Source organism: Dermacentor andersoni, chromosome 7, assembly GCF_023375885.2.
Source record: "Dermacentor andersoni chromosome 7, qqDerAnde1_hic_scaffold, whole genome shotgun sequence".
Lineage (NCBI taxonomy): Eukaryota > Metazoa > Arthropoda > Arachnida > Ixodida > Ixodidae > Dermacentor > Dermacentor andersoni.
Window position 1 is genome coordinate 36,509,226 of NC_092820.1, and position 12,823 is coordinate 36,522,048.

Genomic DNA, 12,823 nt, shown 5'->3' on the forward strand with positions numbered 1-12,823 from the left:
TTCCTGAAGCCGACCGCATCGCAACTCGACTGGCTGCCCGAGACACTACGATGACGCACCGAATTGCTCGTATCTTCGCCTAAGTGACTCGGCAGCAGGGCACTGCTCGCTAACAAGACCCCACGCTGTAAGCAAGCGCGCAACACGGCCGTCGACTCGCAAATCGTGAGCATTTCGCTGCAGTGGACCACAAGTTAACGAAGCAATTTACTCACAGCTCATTCAGTCTCGCTTGTACGGTTTGCGGACACGTGTGGTTTATGGTGGATTTGAGGAGTACTCTGGCGCGTGCAATGCAGTGTTTCCAGGGGAGGTTTCCTGCTCGCGAGTCGTCGGGCAACTTTCTTTTGTGGGGCAATTGTCGAGGATCCCTCTGTAGTGGTAGGGTACCACTCATGACTGCTTGGTACTTGTCTTATCACGTAGAATAAACATGCAACGGTGTTTTTAAGGCCCGTTTCACTTTCGTGTTATACCGATTTCCATGAAGCCACATTTTTTATATCTTGCTAGCACTTGTCAAGTAGGATAATTTTAACCATTACGTTGGTTTTGGTATCATAATCATGATTATTTTGTATTTTCACTCGTCTATTTTATTTGTATTTATGATAAAACCTTTTTCTATACAAATAGCTAAAGTGTCAGGGAGTGTTTTGTCGCTTTTTTCTCAGCCCTTGTAGTACAAGCGCCACCGCAGTGCGATCAATTAGACTATTATTGTCGCACGTATTTCTTTTTCTTTATCTCTTGACCGCACTTCACCGCCTTAGAAATGCTGAACATTATTGCTCCGGGCAAGACGCACCTACTGGTATTACAAAAGTCTTGAATGTTACCGCGGGTTCAATTTATTGCCAGCGTTTTTTCCCAATCCTGTGCCACCAAGTTGAATGGGTGAGGCGAACAATGTTGTGTATTGTGGGAGGCAGCCGAGAACGAGCGATTGCTTTGGCATTTTCGACGAGTCACGTTTAAGAAGCCGACGCGCTTGGCCCTGATATGGGGTCCTCGACGTTCACCCACTTTCCTGACCGATGTCGTTGTGGTTCAGCTCTACTTGTTTTCCTTGTCCAGCAAGTTTGTCAAATAACCAGTGCAATTTCTTAACACCCAGTTTTAACGCTGCGCCGTTCTTTGCCGGATTTACAGCGTGACATCTGCTGGAAGTGGTTATTCGTTCTCTACCGGACACTCCCTGCAAACGCAAGTCGTGATGACAACTTCAACTGCGATGCAGACAAGTGAGCTTACGACAGGCTGCAAAAATCGCGACCAAATTGTGGACCTCTTCCCGAGAAAACTAGAGAAATAAAATTCAAGTAAACAACTACATTGGCAGCCTTAACGTCTGCCATCGTACTGCAAGATCCCACAGACCAACAGGCCTTCCGCGAATCGTAGTTTCGAAACAGGGAAAGCTGTCCATTAACACATGAAAGACCGCTAAAGTCAACAATCGTAACTCCGACGACAAGATGTGCCATGTGTATTTCTCCTTGGATGACGCAGCCGGGATGTTGTTCGGGAACTGTGAGTCAACCCTGACAACGTGAAACGTCTTCGTTTACTGCTTCTTCAAGACCTTTACAAACGCCGTGAGGAAACAGAGGGCTGAAGTGATACTCAAATACAGTGCGCAGCGCCCAAGTCAGAAGATTGCGATCATCTCAGAAGCGACTCGCCTCTTGAGACATCCCGATTTCGACATCTCCGACGAAAAGAAACTCCGATTCCTGTACCAGGGCATCAAACAAGAGGTTTTCGCGGGATTAATCCGCAGCCCACCCAAATCAATCGTGGCATTTACGGCCGAAATGAGAGCCATTCAGAAGAGCCTGGAAATGCGCACAATGCAATATAGCCACCGAATGCTTCACATTTTATCGAACTAAATAATAAGCCTATTGAGTTGTTAAGTCTATGATTAGCACGTTATATATGCTTTTGACATTATCGGGAAATATTCAGTTCATATGTTTATCACACGATTTACAACAGGAGCCTTTCCACATAAAATACAGTCTGCAAGAGTCGTCGTCAGCACCTCGCTTTACTATCATTTTGGTCCGCATCGAGAAATTCATAAACGTAAAAGGCGTCGTCGAGGCCGATCAACATCAGCTGCTCGACCGTTAAATTTGCGTCGTAGGAGTAATCGTTAGGCTGCACAGAGATAAAGCGAAAGTGCTGCTGACAAACTTCAGCAACAGTACGAACAAGGAAAATGATATGGAAACCAGGAATGTGTTAGTCCTCTCGGATTTTTTCTCATCAATCTCACCAGCCATAGTTACGGCAACAGCCTTCAGCATCAATTGAAGTCCCCACATCAGCAGGCGGCAACAGCTTAAATGTAGTCTACAGCGATAAAGTCTTCTATTATACGTCATCGATGATTCATCAAACAGGGACTGCGAAACAGCACATACCGATCAAATAAAATGATTTGCGACGCCGCCAAAGCCAGTACCGACTTTGAACACAACTGCAGGTTATCAATAAGCAAGTTGACGAAATGGTGCACGACGAAATCAAGTCTCCCAAGTGTCTGTGGATGTATCTAGCTTTAGTGAAGAAGGATGGAACTCTGATTTTTCAGTTCGTTATCGTCTCTTCAACAAGATCGCAAAGAGAGCAATATACCTCCTATCGATGGACCTCATCAGTCATCATTATCAGTAGCAGCTTGGACACGCCCACTGCAGGGCAAAGGTCTCTGCCATACTTCTCGAACTACCCTGGTCATGTACTAATTGCGGCCATGTTGTCCCTGCAAAGTTCTTAATCTCATCCGCCCACCTATCTGCCGCCCCCTGCTACGCTTCCCTTCCCTTGAAATCTAGTCCGTAACCCTTAATGAGCATCGGTTACCTTCCCTCCTCATTACATGTCCTGCCCGTGCCCATTTCTTTTTCTTGATTTCAACTAAGATGTCATTGACTCACGTTTGTTCCCTCGCCCTATCTGCTCTTTTCTTATCCCTAAGCGTTACACCCATCATTCTTTTCATAGCTCGTTGCGTCGTCCTCAATTTATGTAGAACCCTTTTCGTAAGCCTCCAGGTTTCTACCCCGTAGTTGAGTACTGGTAAGACACAGCTGTTATACACTGTTCTCTCGAGGGATAATGGCAGCCCACTGTTCATGATCTGAGAATGCCTGCCAAACGCACCCAAGCCCATTCTTATTCTTCTGAATATTTCAGTCTCAAGATCCGGATCCGCGGTCACTACCTGCCCTAAGTATACGTATTCCCTTACCACTTCCAGTGCCCCGCTACCTATCGTAAACTGCTGTTCCCTTCCAAGACTCTTAAACATTACTTTATTTTTCTGCAGATTAATTTTTAGACCCACCCTTCTGCGTTGCCTCTCCAGGTCACTGAGCATGCATTGCAATTGGGCCCCTGAGTTACTAAGCAAGGCAATATCATCAGCGAATCACAAGTTACTAAGGTATTCTCCATTAACTCTTATCCCCAATTCTTCCCAATTCGGGTCTCTGAATACCTTCCTTAAACACGCTGTAAATAGCATTGGAGATATCGTATGTCACTGCCTTTCTTTATTTGGATTTTGTGGCTTTCATTCTGAAGGACTACGGTGGCTGTGGAGCCGCTATAGACATCTTTCGGTATTTTTACATACGGCTCGTCTACACCCTGATTTCGTTTTGCCTCCATGACTGCTGAGGTTTAGACTGAATGAAACGCTTTATCATAATCAATGAAAGCTATATATAAGCGTTCGTTATTTTCCGCACATTTCTCCGTCGCCTGATTGATGGTGTGAATAAGGTCTATTCTTGAGTAGCCTTTACCGAATTCGGCCTGGTCCTTTGGTTAACAGAAGTCTAAGGTGTCCCTGATTCTATTTACGATTACCTTAGTATGTACTTTGTAGGCCACGGTCAGTAAGGTGATCGGTGTATAATTTTTCAAGTCTTTGGCGTCTCCTTCCTTATGGATTGCGATTATGCTAGCATTCTTCCAAGATTTGGGTACGCTCGAGGTCATGAGGCATTGCGTATACAGGGTGGCTTGTTTTTCTAGAACAATCTTCCCACCATCTTTCAACAAATGTTCTGTTACGTGATCCTCCTCAGCTGCCTTCCCCCCTTTGCATAGCTTCCAAGGCTTTCTTTACTTCTTCTGGCCTTACTTGTGGAATTTCAAATTCCTCTAGACTGTTCTCTATTCCATTATCGTCATGGGTGCCACTGGTACTGTATCTATCTCATTCATATTAGTAATGATATTGCCGGCTTTGTTTCTTAATGCAGACATCTGATTCTTACCTATTCCTAGTTTTTTCTTCACTGCTTTTACGCTTCCTCCGTTCCTAAGACCATGTTCAATTCTATCCTTATTATGCTTCCTTATGTCAGCTGTCTTAGGCCTATTGATTAACTTGGAAAGTTCTGTCAGTTCTATTCTAGCTGTAGGGTTAGAGGCTTTCATTTAATGGCCTTTCGTCTCCTGCGATAGCTTACTGGCATCCTGTCTAACCGAGCTACCACCGACTTCTAATGCACACTCCTTAATGATGCCCATAAGATTGTCGTTCATATCTTCAACACTAAGGTTCTCTTTTTCAGTTAAAGCAGAATACCTGTTCTGTAGCTTGATCCGGAATTCCTCTACTTTCCCTCTTACCGCTAACTCATTGATCGGCTTCTTATGTACCAGTTTCTTCCGTTCCCTCCTCAAGTCTAGGTTACTTCTTGTCCTTACCACCCTATGGTCACTGCAGCGCACCTTGCCGAGCACGTCCTCATTTTGTATGGTGCCAGGGTTAGCGCAGAGTATAAAGTCTATTTCATTTCTAGTATCGCCATTCGGGCTCCTCCACGTCCACTTTCGGCCATCCCGCTTGCGGAAGAAGGTATTCATTATCCGCATATTATCTGCGACCTCATGAGTAGCAACGTGCAAATAGAAGTCTGCGAGAGGGATCACGAGAAGGCAACACGACTGCAAGCTGAACATGACGTCATTCAAGTTGTACTCGAAATTTGCGATGTTTTAGCGCCTGATGGACGTAGTGCTGGCTGTCTTGAAGGCGCATACCTGTCTGTTCACCTTGATGACGTCATAATTTTGGCCGATAACTCCAACAATCGCCTTATTCGGCTTGAGAGAGTAGCAGAGGGACTCCAGCGATCCGGACGCACTCTGAAGCCAAAAAAGTGCAAGCAGCGTAGACCGCTGGACCAGTTGGTGCATCATCACAGCGCCTTGCGATTCTTCGGACTACGGCAAGATTTCACCCATGCCTGTATGGCGCATTACCCTTCAAATTCGTAAATGACTACTGCGCATTGCGCTGAGTGGCGAACCTAAAGGATCACCACCAGCTCAGCGCTTTTCGTAAGGGTACAGGGTTTCCGAGTCGTTTTCTCCTCAATATTGGGTCTCTTTACACTGTACGCTGTACGCGCCCGTCAGCACCGCGGTACCGGAATCTTGTACCTACAAAATGGACCAATCAGAAATGAGGAAGCCGCCGCTAAATACAGCCATGTTAGAAAGCTGAATATGGCAAAAGCAGCAGCTGCTGCTTTCTTTACGTCTGCGTTCCACGTGTGCCATACCGAATAGTGAGCCGCGCGTTTCGCTGGTTCATTCAACAGGTTTAACACTACTTAACAATTAGTTACCCGATAAATCATAATGTATGTTATATTTCTCTAGGTTTAGACGAACAGGGGACAGGTCAGTCAGAACAATGCAGAACCGTGCTACCGTCTCCGTAACCGCCGTCGTCGCCTATTCATACATTGCTGCGACGCGCCTGCTGTACGCTATATTTTTAAGGGACCGTAATGCTACGGAAGGTTTGACGGCTGTGTGAATGAAGCGTTGTAACACTGTCACGCCGGACGTTTTATTTTCATTCGAATTGAATGGCATGGGCCTAGAGTGACATTATTCTGCTATTACATAGCGATATTTAATGCCACTAGAATCGAATGCCTTCCACAGTCGGATGACTTCGAGAAACTCATCATGCTTCACACTCCGAGCGACTGTACGCTCGCTAACCCCGATGGAAGGCAAAATGTGACATGGAGCGTTCGTACTTTAGGAACCACTCATGCAAACAGGTTATTATTTTTCGTGTTTTACGGCATCTGTCATTTTGATGAGGGAAGGGCTATGCGGCAGGCTGTGACACAATGTTTTTACGGTCCACCTAGTGTCATCTGGCCGCCATCGCTTGACTAGTCTGCTATACTGGCACCTGTGTTCACGTACAGAGCGAGGTACGCGGCTACTAAGCGCTTCGCCTGCTGCAACTGAGCGTCGTCGTTCAGCGATGCCTTGTCGGTCATACTGTGTGTGTTCAATTTATCGGCTATGACCAACTCTGCGGCTATGACTACTAAGCTGGCTAAGCTTTGCCTTAGCTTAGTGTAGCCAAAATTCTGTAACAGAAGATTTATATGCGTGTTATTTCAGTGAACCGAGGCTACAGATTTGTTTCAAATGAATTACCTTAAATAACCCTTACATCATCTTTCAGACACTCACACATACCTTGTTCAACATTTCTTGCCGTTTTCTTTTTTTGAATGATCGCCTATATTGTCATGACTGCATGCCATCAATTTGTTTCACTGTAGCACCATCACGGGTCGACTGGCCTGTCCACTCTTGCACCAGTCACTTCATCATGGAATACCAACTAGCCCGGTCTCACACCGTGATTCATTTCATTTTTTATCTAGTTCGCTGAGAAGAGGCGAGCACCACGCCCAAGGGGAGGGAGTTTGATGAGGCCATTAAGCACAGTGAAATTAGATAACCGCATGAGGAGGGTGGTTCCGGTGTCTGCGATTGATCCGCTTCCCCGCACTTAGCTTGCAGGGGCTTTACAAAAAACACTGCAGTGTGCATCGGAAGTCTAAAAATCCCGCTGAAATGGACCCTGATCAAAGTAAGGTTTCCAGAGAAAGGTTGTATAAATGTTGAAAGCTCTGGATAGCGTTGTACCACCACACAAAAGCTTTCATTAGGCTCAAATAAATTCATGCCCCTGGCAATTACTTGCAACCAGTGCTACAGTGATCGGCGTCCAAGGATCTTCTATTTTTTTTCAGAATGGGCCGTTTCCGCGTATTCAAAAGAATGTTCAGTTTTATTCGGCATAATATTGCCTCCCCAGCGCATACACGTTACATTGACGTGGTGAGGTTTTCTCGTTTGGTGACGTAGCGTGACAGACAAGCAAGGTGGTCGCAGCCCGAAAAAGTTTGGCAATAGTAATGGTTGAACGCGCTGTCAGGAACGGAGGAAGCCTAAATGCCGTGAAGAAGAAACTAGGAATTGCCAAGAATCAGATGTATGCGTTAAGAGACAAAGCCGGCAATATCATTATTAATATGGATGAGATAGTTGAAGTGGCTGAGGAGTTCTACAGATATTTATACAGTACCATTGGCACCCACGACGATAATGGAAGAGGGAATAGTCTACAGGAATTTGAATTCCCCACAAGTAAGGCCGGAAGAAGTAAAGAAAGCCTTGGGAGCTGTGCAAAAGGGGAAGGCAGTTGGGGAGGATCAGGTAACAGCAGATTTGTTGAAGGATGGTGGGCAGATTGTTCTAAAAAGCTGGCCACCCTGTATACGCAATGCGTCATGACCTCGAGCGTACCCAAATCTTGCAAGAACGCTAACATAATCCCAATCCATAAGAAAGGAGACACCAAAGACTTGAAAAATTATAGACCGATCAGCTTACTGTCCATTGCCTACAAAGTATTTACTAAGGCAATCGCAAATAGAATCAAGGACACCTTAGACTTCTGGACACCTTAGACTTCTGTCAACCAAAGGACCAGGCAGAATTCCGTAAAGGCTACTAAACAATATACCATATTCACCCTATCAATCAGGTTATAGAGAAATGTGCGGAAAATAACGAACCCTTATATATAGCTTTCATTGATTACGCGAAAGCGTTTCATTCAGTCAGAACCTCAGCAGTCATAGAGGCATTAGAGAATCAGGGTGTAGACGAGCCATATGTAAAATTCTGAAATATATCTATTAGCGTGTTTACGGGGGCTATTCAGAGGCTTGGATTGGGAGGAATTGGGGATAAGATTTAATGCAGAATACCTTAGTAACTTGGGATTCGCTGATGATATTGCCGTGATTAGTAACTCAGGGGACCAATTGCAATGCATGCTGACTGACCTGGAGAGGCAAAGCAGAAGAGTGGGTATAAAAATTAATCTGCAGAAAACTAAAGTAATGTTTAACAGTCTCGGGAGAGAACAGCAGTTTACGATAGGTAGCGAGGCAGTGTAAGTGGTAAGGGAATACATCTACTTAGGGCAGGTAGTGACCGCGGATCCGGATCATGAGACTGAAATAATCAGAAGAATAAGAATGGGCTGGGGTCCGTTTGGCAGCCATTCTCAGATCATGAATAGCAGGTTGCCATTATCCCTCAAGGGAAAAGTGTATAACAGCTGTGTCTTACCATACTCACCGACGGGGCAGAAACCCGGAGGCTTACGAAAAGGGTTCTACTTAAATTGAGGACGACGCAACGAGCTATGGAAAGAAGGATAGCTGTGACATTAAGGAAGAAAAGAGCAGATTGGGTGAGGGAACAAACGCGAGTTAATGACATCTTAGTTGAAATCACGAAAAAGAAATGGGCATTGGCAGGACATGTAATGAGGAGGGAAAATAACCGATGGTTATTAAGGGTTACGGACTGGATTCCAAGGGAGGGGAAGTGTAGAAGGGTCGGCAGAAAGTTAAGTGGGCGGATGAGATTAAGAAGTTTGCAGGGACGACATGGCCACAATTAGTGCATAACCGGGGTAGCTGGAGAAGTATGGGAGAGGCCTTTCCCTGCAGTAAAACACGTTGTGGGGCTAGTTGGTGCATAGCTTTCAATAGGTGAAGCGCCAATAGCCTGTCCTCTCTGTATTCCTTCTTGTGTGCCGTCACTATTGGCGCTTCACCTATTGAAACCTTTCCCTGCACTTGGCATAACCAGGCTGCTGCTGCTGTTGCTGCTGCTGCTAATGATGATGATGATGATGATGATGATAAAGATGATGAGGAGGAGGAGGAGGAGGAGGAGGAGGATGAATTATCATGCAAGAAAGGGACCCTGACTGCATGGCCTGTCACACTCCCGAGACAATAGCACACGTACTTTGCGTGTGCCCTCAATATGCGGCCGTCTTAGAAGTAAGTGGGTGGTACATAACTTCCGAGGGGTGCGGCGCAAGTTTAAAGTATTCGAAGAAATAGCAGGAGGTAGAAAAAGCGCCAGACTTGCAACTAATTTTACTTCATGAAGCATATAATGCATAGGTACAGAAAATACACGTGCTCAACCATGACGCGAGCGGTGATACTAGGAGTTGCAGTTACTTTTCTGAAGGTGGATTTAAATAAATCTCGCATAAAGCAGCTTTAACAACCACGTTACAAGGCGGCGCCTAGCTGGTTTCTCGTCCTATTTAGTTTCTAGCGTCGGCGATAAGCTTCTTCAAACGATCAAACATCTGAAGGTTGGAATTAATAAAAGCCAGTTGATAGGAGGAGAGTACAAGTGATTGCATATTGGCACAAAGCGTCTCGCAACTGCAAGTTGGTTGCGCGGATGCACAATGTTAACCCTTTGTTGCATGCGGAATAATTACGTGCACGAACTGTGATTTTTTCTTGTTTCGTGTCTTTCTGCATCAGGAAAAACGGGAAAAATTTTTTCATCTCTTTCAAATGTTTATTTTGGAAGATACAGAATGTCCACTACAGTGGACAACATGAATACCAGCTCCGGTAGGGGAAAGTAGAAATGTTTATGTTTGCCTTTTCCACCAGGCAAAGTTCTTCCAATAACAAAAGGGCACTTTACCCTTCATTATGAAATAAAAAAAAACTGTCACTTTTGCCGTCAATGCACAAGAACACTTTGCACTTCCCGCAGAGGTATGTTGTCTTCCGCTTGCAGCCATTCATTTTGCACCTTTGTGCTGCACACGTTTGCTGGCGGGGGAAGTGGCTTACGCTGTCGTACCGCACGTCTGCGGACACCGAGCTTGCTTTCGCAGGCGGCCTTCGTTTCGCTGCGGCTGAGCATGCTAGTGCATTAGAAAAATCAGTTTCGTCAACAGTGGTCCTTGACTCTGCCTTGATCAGTGCTATCGCCACCGATAACTTGAAGTGGCTTAGCTGCATCTTACACTCTGCTGCAACACAGCGGTATAGCAGCCATGCGTTTACGACAGCCAAATCGGTCAGGTGAAAAATTACTCTTTTGTACCATTTTTTTGTCTTGAGGTGGGTCCGGTACATAGAAAGCAGCATGTCACACTTGTCGACGCCGCCCATATTTTCATTGTACCTTGCGATTAGTGCAGGGCTTTCGACCTCAACGTATTTTTTTTTGTTTTCGGTCAAACCGCCTCACTTTTACAAGTGGGTTGACACCATGCACATTTGAGGCCACCATTACAAGCCTGTTATCGTACCACTCACAAACAATGATGCCATGCTCTCTATCGACTTTGTAGTCGAACGAGCCCCTGCCTTGTTTTCTCAGCTCTTTTTCAGGCATCAACGGGCATTTAGCTGCCCTGTTTCTGCGCAGGGTGCATGTCGCATGCAGTCCCTTATCCTTTAGGTGTGCCAGGAGCTCTGGGGACGCAAAGAAATTGTCAAAAAAAAGGAACGTACTTGGAGGTACAGCTCTGGCAAGGCGCAGCACTACGCGTCCTGACGGGCCAATAGTCTGGGGTGCGTCAGGCGGGTCGGACTTCAGGTTGTCTCCGTGAAACTCTATTTCGTGAACATACCCGGACTGACCGGCCCTTACCCAGACTTTGTATCCCCATTTTTTTGGCTTGTTTGCCATGTACACCTTTAGCGAGTGCCTTCCTTTGAAGGGGATGATCTGCTCATCTATTGCCTGGCAAGACTCTGGTTCAGCCAAATTCTTGAATGAAGCATTCAGTTGGTCGATCATTGGACCAACTTTCTGGAGGCGATCGAAGCCTTCCTCAGAACTCTTCTTTTCTAAAGCAGCATCGTTGAGGTGAAGAACTGATAATATTTCCTCCCATCTGTTCACCGTTATTGCGTCAGCAACCATGTCCTGCCTAGTGTTTGAGGACCAGTACGAACGCCTAAAGGAGATGTCGACTATTGACATGTACATGCATATGCCCAAAAAAACCTCCATTTCATTCTTTGTTATCACCTTCATTTTTGGACGATTAGATATTCTGTGCCTGTTAGATTCAAATGTTAGCAGCTCAATGAGATCCTCACCATACATGAGCTTGAACATTTTCAGTGCAGTTTTGCCTTCAGCAGCTGCAGCCTTAGGCTTCAGCTCGTTGTGCACTTTGGTGCAATGAGGAATATCTTTCTTATCCCAACGCCATACCTTCGGCTTTTCCTTCTGAATGCGACGCTGTTTTGGTGCGCCCTCGCCTTCAGCATCGCTGTCAACGTCTTCCTCCTCACTCGCACTGCTATCGGTTATATCACTCCATCTGTCCACTTCTACTTCGTTCTGGCTATCATCTTCACTGTCAAGGCGATCATCGTCACTACCAGATGGCAAGTCTTCTCCAAGTAGCGCATTCACCTGGTCCCGTGGCAACGGGACATCCAATAGTTTATCGATTTCCGCATCGGTTAATTTCTTCTTTGAAGCCGGAATCCTCCTAATGAGAACAAAGTAAAGCTGCGTTAAAACCTATATAGAACATAATAAATAATGCACTCAAATCTGAGCAGCAGCAGTAAACCCTTACGAAAAGGCTCACATGGGCATGTCGTTTTCCCGCCATGCATGGTGTCCACCACAGTGGACATTTGAAAGAAGTTGTTCGGAAAACTGACCTATGTTTTACTCAGTCGTAATATCAATGGCGCGTACCTAACAGTATCTCTTTTCTTGTTTCCGCATAATTATACATCGCAAATTAGGGAAATGTGCGAATGGTAAGCCAAAAAGTGAAGACAAACGTCACTTACCCGCTCGAGCAGGGGGCAGCCATCTTCGTAGCAAAATGTCGAGGCAGCCGCAGTATGGTGGCGCCATCTAGCGCATCGAAAACGCACCTTTTTTGTCCACTGTAGTGACCAGCATGCACAGGAGCACCGGGCGTACACTGAACGTGCTCTAAAAATCGCAGAAATTTGTCCACTACAGTGGACACCATGCAACAAAGGGTTAATCTTGCCTTTAGCAAAATATGCAAATTGTCCAAAATATGTCCTACGCTAAAGAAAGCAAACCAGGACCAAACTCTATGAATTATGCAGCGCAGTATATGCAATGCACAAGAAATGCCATGTATGAGATACCCCAGCTTGCAACCAGCTAAATAATACGCAAGCGGGGCGGTGTTACAATGGAAGGGCTCGAGAGCACAATTCGACCGTAAATAACAATGCGGGAGGGGGGGGGGGGGGTCATCTGGCATAACATTGAAAACGTAAGAAATGCCGTCCGTACCTACATGACACGAAGTTTCTCTGACGTTACGGAGATGAACTAAATAGTAAGATATTAGAGGCGTTTTACATTGCTAGGACCGAGGGCACGTGCATAAGCTGTCCGTCAGTGGCACTTGCCGACAAAAAGAGTGCATTTATGAGGCGATAGGGAGTTCTTGAGGATACGGTGGTAGTATTCGTGTTCTATGTGCACAAACACTGTTTCTTCAAATAAAATTTAGTTGGATGTTTGGCGCCTGTTCGTCGTACATGTTGATCTGTTCGTCCTCATCTCTTCAGCGTTGTTTTTTTTAAGTATGTTACAACACCCAGCCAGC

The 12,823-nt window shown here is 45.6% G+C and overlaps 1 long non-coding RNA gene across 1 annotated transcript in view; it reads right to left on the reverse strand.

The window, feature by feature from the left end:
* LOC129385895 (uncharacterized) overlaps positions 1 to 12,823 on the reverse strand; it is a 49,032-nt gene that overhangs the window by 1,813 nt on the left and 34,396 nt on the right. The window lies entirely within an intron of this gene.